The following is a 9,757-nucleotide window of genomic DNA, read 5'->3' on the forward strand; positions in this document are numbered from 1 at the left end:
ATCATCTTCATATGTTATTCAATGCCCTATTTTCCTTTGATTTATTCTAGCCTTGCTACTCATATAGAAATTTCCTTTTTCTCAAATATATTCTAATGATAACTAACTTGTAAAATTTTGCTATTTTTAAGTTCTTTGTCCAAGATGGTTGCACTCATTTGACTGAGAAGCCCATAAACTGCCAATTAATAGTTCACTTCTTTTCTTTTCATCTGACTTTGTGAAAGTAAGCGTCATTGAGGTAAAGTTAAAAATTAAACTTCCATAAAATACGAATACACATTAATTAACCAAGAAAATGATGTGAATAGAGGCACCCATCAACCTGACCTGAACTGACTTGAATGTCCTATAAAAGCAGTAGTTCAGGATTCTGTAATTCAGTGTCTGGTGAGTTAATATACCAACGCTACCACTCTAGGAACAAAGAATGTATTTAGGAGAAGTCAGATGAGATATAACCATAAAAAACTGAGGAGTAAAAGACTACATACTTTCAAAAGAAATCATGAACAAATTTATCAGGTCCATAACCAGAAATAGTATTTCTCGTTTTCTCATTAAGAACATGTATTTGTTTTCCCCTCTTCATTTATCGCACACTATTCAGTTCTCAAAAGGGAGCTTTCAGACATGGAATGTGTGCACGTATTTGTTTATGTGTGTAAGTGTGTGTGTGTTTGTATCTGTCTGCATCTTGATAATTTAATTTTATGGGCAGATTTACAATAAATCTGAATTTCATTTATGTTTCTTTCCAATGAAATTTACCTTGGCTTTTCATTTTATTTTACAGATGAACATCAGAAAAAGGATGGTAAAGGCTCTTTTATATCCCTTTACTCCCCAAACACTGTAAAATGTCAGCTTTCCTGATGTCGTAAATATATCCCAGCTTTTAGTGAGCAGGTCATCATTGGCTCGCCTCTTCCAGATCTCTACTATTCTAGCGAGATATTTTGCTTACGGACTTCTTCCATGTTCTTCCCTTTTCTGCTCTTTCAAAGCTTACATATTCCAATATAATAAAAGATAATTCATTTTGGACATATATCAAATTAATGTATTTGGCAGGATTGAAATGACTACTGTTAGAAGCAGATCTGTGGAGAGATGAGCGTCTTTACTCTGTCCTTCTTTACGTCCTTTCATGTACCTCCCTTGTGAATGAGTCTCTGCTCGTTGTCTGTGTATTCTCAAAAAGGACAATGGCCTAAGGCAAGACCAGTGATTGATGTGACTTTCATGGCTAAAGACAGGCTATAATACCTCTTTGCATGACATCATTTTCAAAGTCATTCTTTTAGAACACAGACATGCAGAAATACAACACTTTTCCCTCTAATTGGTGAAATGGCCTTTGAATCACACGGTTCCTTTACTCAGAAATGTGTGTTGATTGGGACCCCATAGAAAACTATGGCAGTGTTTGAAAATTTTACCTTACTTCTTTCCTGACATGTTACTTCTTTGGGGGGTAATTCCCAGGTATAAAATAGTTCCTGTATTTTTCTTGGAATTGTTTCTTCCAACAATAGTAATCACCTTTCTTTCTTTCTTTTTTTTTTTTGGATTTTGCACGACACATTATCATCTTGGAAGCCTAAATTTCTTTAATGCTTGTAGATGAATTTTATCTCCCGGGAAATTTTCAATTGTCAAGTACCTCTCTTGTGAGTTAGTTTGTGTTTGTTTTCCGCTTTGCCTGGTTCATTTTCATTCTTTGGCAACCAGGCATCCAGAAAGTACAACAATATTATCCTCTGATTGCTGAGATGTCCCTTGAATCTCATGGTTCTGATGCTCAGAAATATTCGTCAGTTAGGACTCCTCAAAATAACCTATGGAAGGGTTTGAAAACTGTGTCCTCCTAACACCCTGATATGTTATTTACATGGACCTCTTTTTTATTTTTCAGATGTTCCTGAAAAAATATTTGGTAAGTTTTCTTACACCCTTTGCCCCATAACCTTTTAAACAACTGCTAACATTCCCTGCCTTTCTTTCTCTATGCCATCCATTAGCTCATCCTTCCTTTCTTCCATATTTAAGATTTTTGAATATGAAGAAAAAAATAAAAGTTCCCATCTGAGCCGAAATGAATCTGACTCAGAACCATGAGGTTGCAGGTTCGATCCCTGGCCTTTCTCAGTGGGTTAAGGATCCAGGGTTGCCGTGAGCTGTGCTGTAGGTCACAGACGTGGCTGGGATCTGGCGGTTGCTTTGGCTCTGGCACAGGCGCAGCAACAGCTCCTATTGACCCCTAGCCTGGGGACCTTCATATGCCACAGGCGCAGCCCTAAAAAGGACAAGAGACAAGAAAGAAAGAAAAAGAAAGAAAAAAAAAAAAAAAGAAAAAAAAAAAAAAAGAAAGAAGAAAGAAGAAAGAAAGAAAGAAAGAAAAAAAAAGAAAGAAGAAGAAGGAAGGAAGAAAGAAGAAAGGAAGAAGAGGAAGGAAGGAAGGAAGGAAAGAAGAAGAAGAAAGAGAGAGAGAGGGAGAGAGGGAAGGATGGAGGGAGGGAGGGAAGGAAAGGAAGGAGGGAAGGAAGGAGGGAAGCAAGGTAGGAAGGAAGGAAGGAAGGAAGGAGGAAGAAGGAAAGGAAGAAAGAAAGAAAGAGAAGAAGGGAGAGGAGGGAGGGAGGGAAGGAGGGAAGGAGGGAAGGAAGGAGGGAAGGGGAGGGAAGGAGGGAAGCAAGGAAGGAAGGAAGGAAGAAAGAAAGAAAGGAGGGAGGGAGGAGAGGGAAGGAAGGAAGGAAAGGAAGGAGGGAAGGAGGGAAGCAAGGAAGGAAAGGAGGAAGGAAGAAAGAAGAAAGAAAGAAAGAAAGAAAAGAAAAGAAAGAAAGAAAGAAAGAAAGAAAAAGAAAGAAAAAAGAAAGAAAAAGAAAGAAAGAAAGAAAGAAAGAAAGAAAGGAGGGAGGGAGGAGGAAGGAAGGAAGGAAGAAAGATTTTGAATACGGACTACTCCCATATTAATTTCTTCCCTCTCTTTTGCCTAATTCCATCCCTTCCTAATACTTGTTTTCCTTTACATGCCTTTTCTTCTCTTTAAACATAGGTGAAAAACGAACAACAAAAAACACCTTTTATGTCTCCAGAGAATTGCCCTGCTTTAATTATGACTTTTGGAGGGATAGCAGTGTTAGGCTGATCACTACCTCCCTTCAATTCTCTATATATTTTCTTGCAAATCACCAGAGATGTAGAATGTCTGTGACATTTCAAATTCAAGGGACAGTAATTATGCAACTGACACTGACCCACAACCTCTTTGGGTGGAAAGCTCCAAATCTGCTAAATAAATGTCTTCCACCTTCTGCTCTTTCAAAGACTAAAATTTCAGATGTCATTCCCCGGTCAAGTGTGAGCTCTAAGTCAAACCTCTCACATTCACATTGATCATACGACCCAATAGTGCTAGTTATCAATGTATTTTGTTTTGTTTTGTTTTGTTTTTTCTTTTTACCTACTATGGTGTGGCCTTTTTTTTTTTGATTTCAAAATCATTAGTTCTGCAAACTGCAGACTTTCTCCGCAGTATGTTCACCTGCTAACAGAGGGTTGTCTGATAACATATCTCTCATTAAGAAAATGTTATGTTAGTGAAATGAGAAGTGATTTTCTTGGAAACTTAAAAGATTTGTTCAGAAAGCACTAATTCAAAACCAAAAGTTTTACCTCATCTATGCTCTTGATATTTTCATTGACACTTTTGTCTCAGGGGAAAGGGAGTTTAGCAATATATTGCTTTGAAGTTTGCAAGAGGCTAAAGTGGCTACTGCTATAGTAACCCATATGCAGAGCAGGGCCCCTTTACTGTAGGTTTCCCCATTATTTTATATTATCATTTAAGTAATTATTAAATACTATACTATTTTAAAATATATCTCTTGTATATCATGTATGTTCATGTAAGTTTTCTCTTCTGAAAAAGTCATAGACCCAAAGGAAGACCAATGATTGTTAAGTCTTTTCTTCCATAGGTAGTGTTATACTAAATTTTGCATGGTGTCATTCTCAGTTTCTTACTCCCTTTTGCACCCAGGCATACATGGAAGTACAATAATATCACCCTCTAATTGGTGAGATGGACTTTGAATCTCATGATTCCAGTTCTCAGAAATGTGTGTCAGTTTGAACCCAGAAGAGAAAACTATGTCAGGGTTTGAAATTTCGTCCTCCTCCCTTCCTGACATGTTACCCACATTTTGAGTGAATTGTTTCTTAGTTCTTTTGCCTTATTGGTAAATGTGAGGCAAAAAAAGGCACATCCTGGGCCAGCACAAGCCCAGTGATTGATATTCACTAACCCAGAGGAACTCCCATTCTACCTCCTCTTGGGGGCTGTTTCCAGTCTCAGACTCTTAAAACTACACTCATTCTCCTCAGTGAGATGGACTTTGGTGCTTATGTTTTAAATTCTCATAACAGTCAGTCAGTTTGAACTCAAGAGAAAGCAAAGGAAGTGTTTTGACCTCCTCCCGTCCTAACATGGTCCTCTTATTACCTGGAATGAATTGGAGTTTTCTTCCTTCCATTGAGTGATTGGTGTGAAAAGGAAAATGATATGTCTCATAAGGTATTTCACTGTGAACCCAGCATGGTTATTCAACTTCCACCATTTGTACTTCTTTTTCTTTTTTTTCTTTTTTTCTCCACCCCATGGTGTATGGAGTTCCTGGTGCAGAGATCAGCTCCAAGCTGCCGTTGCAACCTACACCACAGTGGTGGCAAGGCCAGATCCTTAACCCCCTGTGCCTGGCCCAGGAATGAACCTCATATCTCAGCACTCTAGAGATGCCACTGATCCCACTGTGCCGCAGTGGAAACTCCTCACTATTAGCACTTCTGGGATTTCTCTTTTTGGTCCATCTAGGCAGACTTAGTTTTTGTGTCCATTAAATGTGAGTAATAATACATTTCCAACCTTCTGAGGTGTGAGTTTTCTTCAATGTGGGCTGACTTGTTTGATTTACAAACACTCTCCCAGGCTTTTAGGACTGTAATACCTTCTTGTCATATGATTTCAACAAGACCTACTCCACTTAGGCTTGGCTTAAGATAGAAATTTGCATTGTAGGATTTTAGGCATTCATCATTTAACAAAATGTGAACAGATTCATCCAGGAAACAAACCCTGCATTTTCTCTACAGCACTGTTTCAAGATGTTAATTGTTGTAATGGCTTAAGAAATTTTGGGTTTTAAAAAAATAATGAAGTCGACCTCGACCATTAAGTAACAGCCAAGGAACTTATTAGAACTAAGAAATGGAATAATTATGGCACTACCATTGCCAAAATAGGAAAGAATATTTTTTAAAGTAAACTTGGAGCTATTATTTTAAGACTTTTCCCCAATAAGGGAATATTTTTATATTTTACCCCTATAATCTTTTGGGAGTACAATCTTTTTTTTTTTTTTTTTTTTTTTACCTTTTATTTTTTTTCTACTGTACAGCATGGTGACCCGTTACACATACTGTATACATTCTTTTTTCTCACATCATCATGCTCCATCATAAGTGACTAGACTGAGTTCCCAGTGCTACACAGCAGGATCTCATTGCTAATCCATTCCGAAGGCAATGTCTCTATCTATTAACCTCAAGCTCCCAGTCCATCCCACTCCCTCCCCTCCCACTTGACAACCACAAGTCTATCCTGCAAGTCCATGATTTTCTTTTCTGTGGAAACGTTCATTCGTGCCGTATATTAGATTCCAGATATAAGTGATATAATACGGTTTTTGTCTTTCTCTTTCTGACATACTTCACTCAGTATGAGAGTCTTTAGTTCCATCCATGTTGCTGCAAATGGCATTATTTCGTTCTTTTTTATGGCTGAGTGGTATTCCATTGTGTATATATACACACCACATCTTCCTAATCCAATCATCTGTCAATGGACATTTGGGTTGTTTCCATGTCTTGGCTATTGTGAATAGAGCTGCAATGAACATGCAGGTGCATGTGTCTTTTTGAAGGAAAGTTTTGCCCGGATATATGCCCAAGAGTGGGGTTGCTGGGTCATATGGTAGTCCTATGTATAGTTTTCTAAGGTACCTCCATACTGTTCTCCATAGTGGTTGTATCAGCTCACATTCCCACCAAGAGTACAGGAGGGTTCCCTATTCTCCACACCCCTCCAGCACTTGTAATTTGTGGACTTTTTTTTTTCTTTTTTTTTTTTTGCCATTTCTTGGGCCACTCCTGTGGCATATGGAGGTTCCCAGGCTAGGGGTCGAATTGGAGCTGTAGCCGCCGGCCTACGCCAGAGCCACAGCAACGCAGGATCCGAGCTGCGTCTGCAACCTACACCTCAGCTCAGGGCAACGCCGGATCATTAACCCACTGAGCAAGGGCAGGGACCGAACCCGCAACCTCATGGTTCCTAGGATTCGTTAACCACTGTGCCACGACGGGAACTCTCTGTGAACTTTTTAATGATGGCCATTCTGACTGGTGTGAGGTGTATCTCATGGTAGTTTTGATTTGCATTTCTCTAATAATCAGGGATGTTGAGCATTTTTCCATATGCTTGTTGGCCATCTGTACATCTTCCTTGGAGAAATGTCTAGTCAGGTCTTTGGCCCATTTTCCACTGGGTTGTTGGCTTTTTTGGCTGTTGAGTTGTATAAGTTGCTCGTATATTTTAGAGATGAAGCCCTTATCAGTTGCATCATTTGAAACTATTTTCTCCCATTCTGTAAGTTGTCTTTTTGTTTCCTTTGCTGTGCAAAAGCCTGTCGGTTTCATTAGGTCCCATTGGTTATTTTGCTTTTATTTCTGTTGCTTTGGGACACTGACCTGAGAAAACATTTGTAAGACTGATGTCAGAGAATGTTTTGCCTATGTTCTCTTCGAGGAGTTTGATGGTATCTTGTCTTATATTTTTTTTTAACAAAATGAGCTCTTATCCACTGTGTGTGTGTGTGTGTGTGTGTGTGTGTGTGTGTGTGTGTGTGTCTATGTCTGTGTCTCTGTGTGTCTGTGTGTTCTGGCATTCAGATAGTTATAAATTTAGACATGAATTTTGCAATAAATTTTGTTCTGGTGTTCCATTTCCGTATTGACCTTAAACTTCCCATTTATTTTTATTTCTTTTTAGAAATTCAAGAAAGAAATGGTACGTACTCTAAAAATCATTATTCACCAACCTCTTTAACATAACAGACTCCTTGATGTCTTAACATTCCCAGATTCTTAATTTCTGTGCTTTTGCTGGTATTTCCCTTCCCTTGAATGGTACCTTTATGTCTACAAATTTAATTATAAACTTCCTGATGGAAAGTTCTTGCCATCTCATCTCCCCATCTAAAGTCCGTTTCAATTCTTCCTTTTCCCATTCTAGATCATTCTTTCCCATAAAAATTACCATTTTTTTTTCTGCTTTCCAGATACAAGTTATAGGCACACATAGAGATAAAGACATTATGTTAAAAGGCAGAGGGTTCCATTCTGTTTCTCTTCCAGGACACATGCCCAGTTAGGACTTCCATCATATGCCCATTTCTAGGGCCCACATTTATGCCAATGAGATGTCCCCAAACCCACAGAAATCAGATAGCATGTCCAGTGGGCTGAGTGAAGTTGGCCAATTCATTGACCCTTCAAAGCTGTGTGTATTCTGTTATTTTTCCTTCTTCATGAACTTATTCATTACTTTAATAAATGAAAAGAAAACAAGCAATCCTAATGATTCCTTTCCCAATGACTGTAGTAGGCATAATACCATCTTTTTTTTTCCTTATATTTATATAATTTTTTCTTTTTTTTATTCCACTCTCCTTAATCATCTTCAGAACAAGGCCAATCAAACTTTTAAAATAATGGGTTCTTCCCGTGCCTAAACATTCTACCATTCTTTCCTTTCCTCTTCTTCAGACCCTCTATTTTGTCTTTTCAAGGTATCTGCACGTTCCTTTGTTATTCACTTTCCGCATTGGTATTTCTGTGATTTTGCTGCTTGCGCTGCAACATCTGCAGGCATTTTCTTCCTATACAGTAATGCTAGTCATCACATCCCTCTGAAGCACTGTCATTTTCAGTGTGGGATGGTGTGTAATGTGTCTGTCCAAGAAAAGTTCCTGTCCTGCTATTTAAACACGCGTTAGTGGCATCGAATGTTTTATTTCCCTCTTTTTCATGAGATTTAATTTGGACATCTTCATTTAGGCTTGGGTTGAAATACAAAAACAAGATCAAGTATTCCTCAGTTGATATAAATGTGAACAGAGACATCCAGTACATAACCAAGAGTAACCTCTAGACATGGTTTCTAATCTTCTGATTCAGTGTTTGTGTCCAGTTTACTGACCATGGCTTCCCAAACCCCGATCATGTGTACCAGCAGCCAAAGAGCTTATTGGATCGTACAAACTGAAAATGACAACCAACTAATGACAAGTCAGTTGAGAAATTTTAAAAGTAAACCTAGATAAGAGTCTAAATATCTCTACAAATACAATAAATTTCTCAGTTATGCTCCTCTCCATTTCTGGATAAAAAGAACAGGAGTAAGGTTTGAACAATGTGGATGTGTGAGCATGTGTGTGTGTGTGTTCGTATATCTGCATGTTTTATAATTGTGTTCCTATTTAGGGTTGTATCTGACCATTAGCAAATTATTATAATGCAAACATTCAATAAAATTGAACTATCTTTCCTTTGTTCTTTTGATATTAACAAGTTTAACATGGATATTTTCATTTAATTTCTCCTATTTTGGGGGGAAATTGGTAAATTTTTCTGACAGCCTTGGCCCACAACTTTAAAGGAATGCTAACATTCCTGTCTTCTAGTGAATGCCACCCATTGGCTCACCCTTCCCTCTCCCCTCCCCAGTGTTTGGCTATGGTCTACACCATATTAATTTCCCCATCCCTTCTTCAAATTCCATCCCTTTCTGGCTCTTCTTTGTCAGTGCAACATTTTCCTCTCTGTAAACAGTAGGGTTGCTTCATTTTTTAATGTCCCCAGTAATGTGCCCTGATTTTATTAGGATTTGTACAGAGGGGGTACTAAGTGAGTATAGAAGTTGCCTTTGCATTTGTCATTCAATATCCTGCATTAGTTCTTCCATATTTCTTTCTTGATTCAATACAGGCAGGCATTACTTTTGTGTCTAAAGCTACTAATGATATATTTCAAAGTTTTGCCATTTTCAAGCTTCTGAAGTGTGACATTATATGTGCTCATTGTTGTTTTAAAACCAATTCCACTATCATGTAGTAATTAAATCCTTTTTCCATGTGGTTTGTTAAGACATGAGTCACTTAGGTTTTTTGCTAAACATAAGAAGTCACATTACAGGGGTCTATATATTCATCAGCTGACGAAAGTGTGAATTGAATTATCCAGGAAATGAACCCTGCGTTTTCTGTAAACAGTGCTTCATGATGTATTTCATTGTTCATGTCTTCTTAGTACATTTAATGTTTACAATAATGAAGTTGACTCCACCTAGTTAGTAACTGCGAAGAACTTATGGAGCTAATAAAATAATATTCACCCTAAATTCAAAAAGGTAAGGAACATATTTTAAAGTTAAACTTCAGAGCTATATTGTAGTCATTTTTCTCAATTAAGACAATACATTTATCTTTTTATCCATTTCCCTTTGGGAAATAGTCCCCTAACAAAATGAGCTCTCAACCATATGAGTCGTGTGTGTGTGTGTGTGTGTGTGGTGTGTGGTGTGTGTGTTGAGTTAGTTATTAATTAAAAGATGAATTTTGTGAAAACGTTTTTCTGATGTTTC

At 37.8% G+C, this 9,757-nt stretch overlaps 1 long non-coding RNA gene across 1 annotated transcript; it reads left to right on the forward strand.

Moving 5' to 3' along the window:
- Positions 1-777: 777 nt before the first annotated feature.
- LOC110258378 lies at positions 778-7,241 on the forward strand. Its single transcript, XR_002341129.1, has 3 exons — positions 778-817; positions 1,919-1,939; positions 7,106-7,241. It is a non-coding gene; the product is annotated as an uncharacterized LOC110258378 (long non-coding RNA).
- Positions 7,242-9,757: the final 2,516 nt, after the last annotated feature.

This window comes from Sus scrofa, unplaced genomic scaffold (genome assembly GCF_000003025.6).
Source record: "Sus scrofa isolate TJ Tabasco breed Duroc unplaced genomic scaffold, Sscrofa11.1 Contig1946, whole genome shotgun sequence".
NCBI classification, from domain to species: Eukaryota; Metazoa; Chordata; class Mammalia; order Artiodactyla; family Suidae; genus Sus; species Sus scrofa.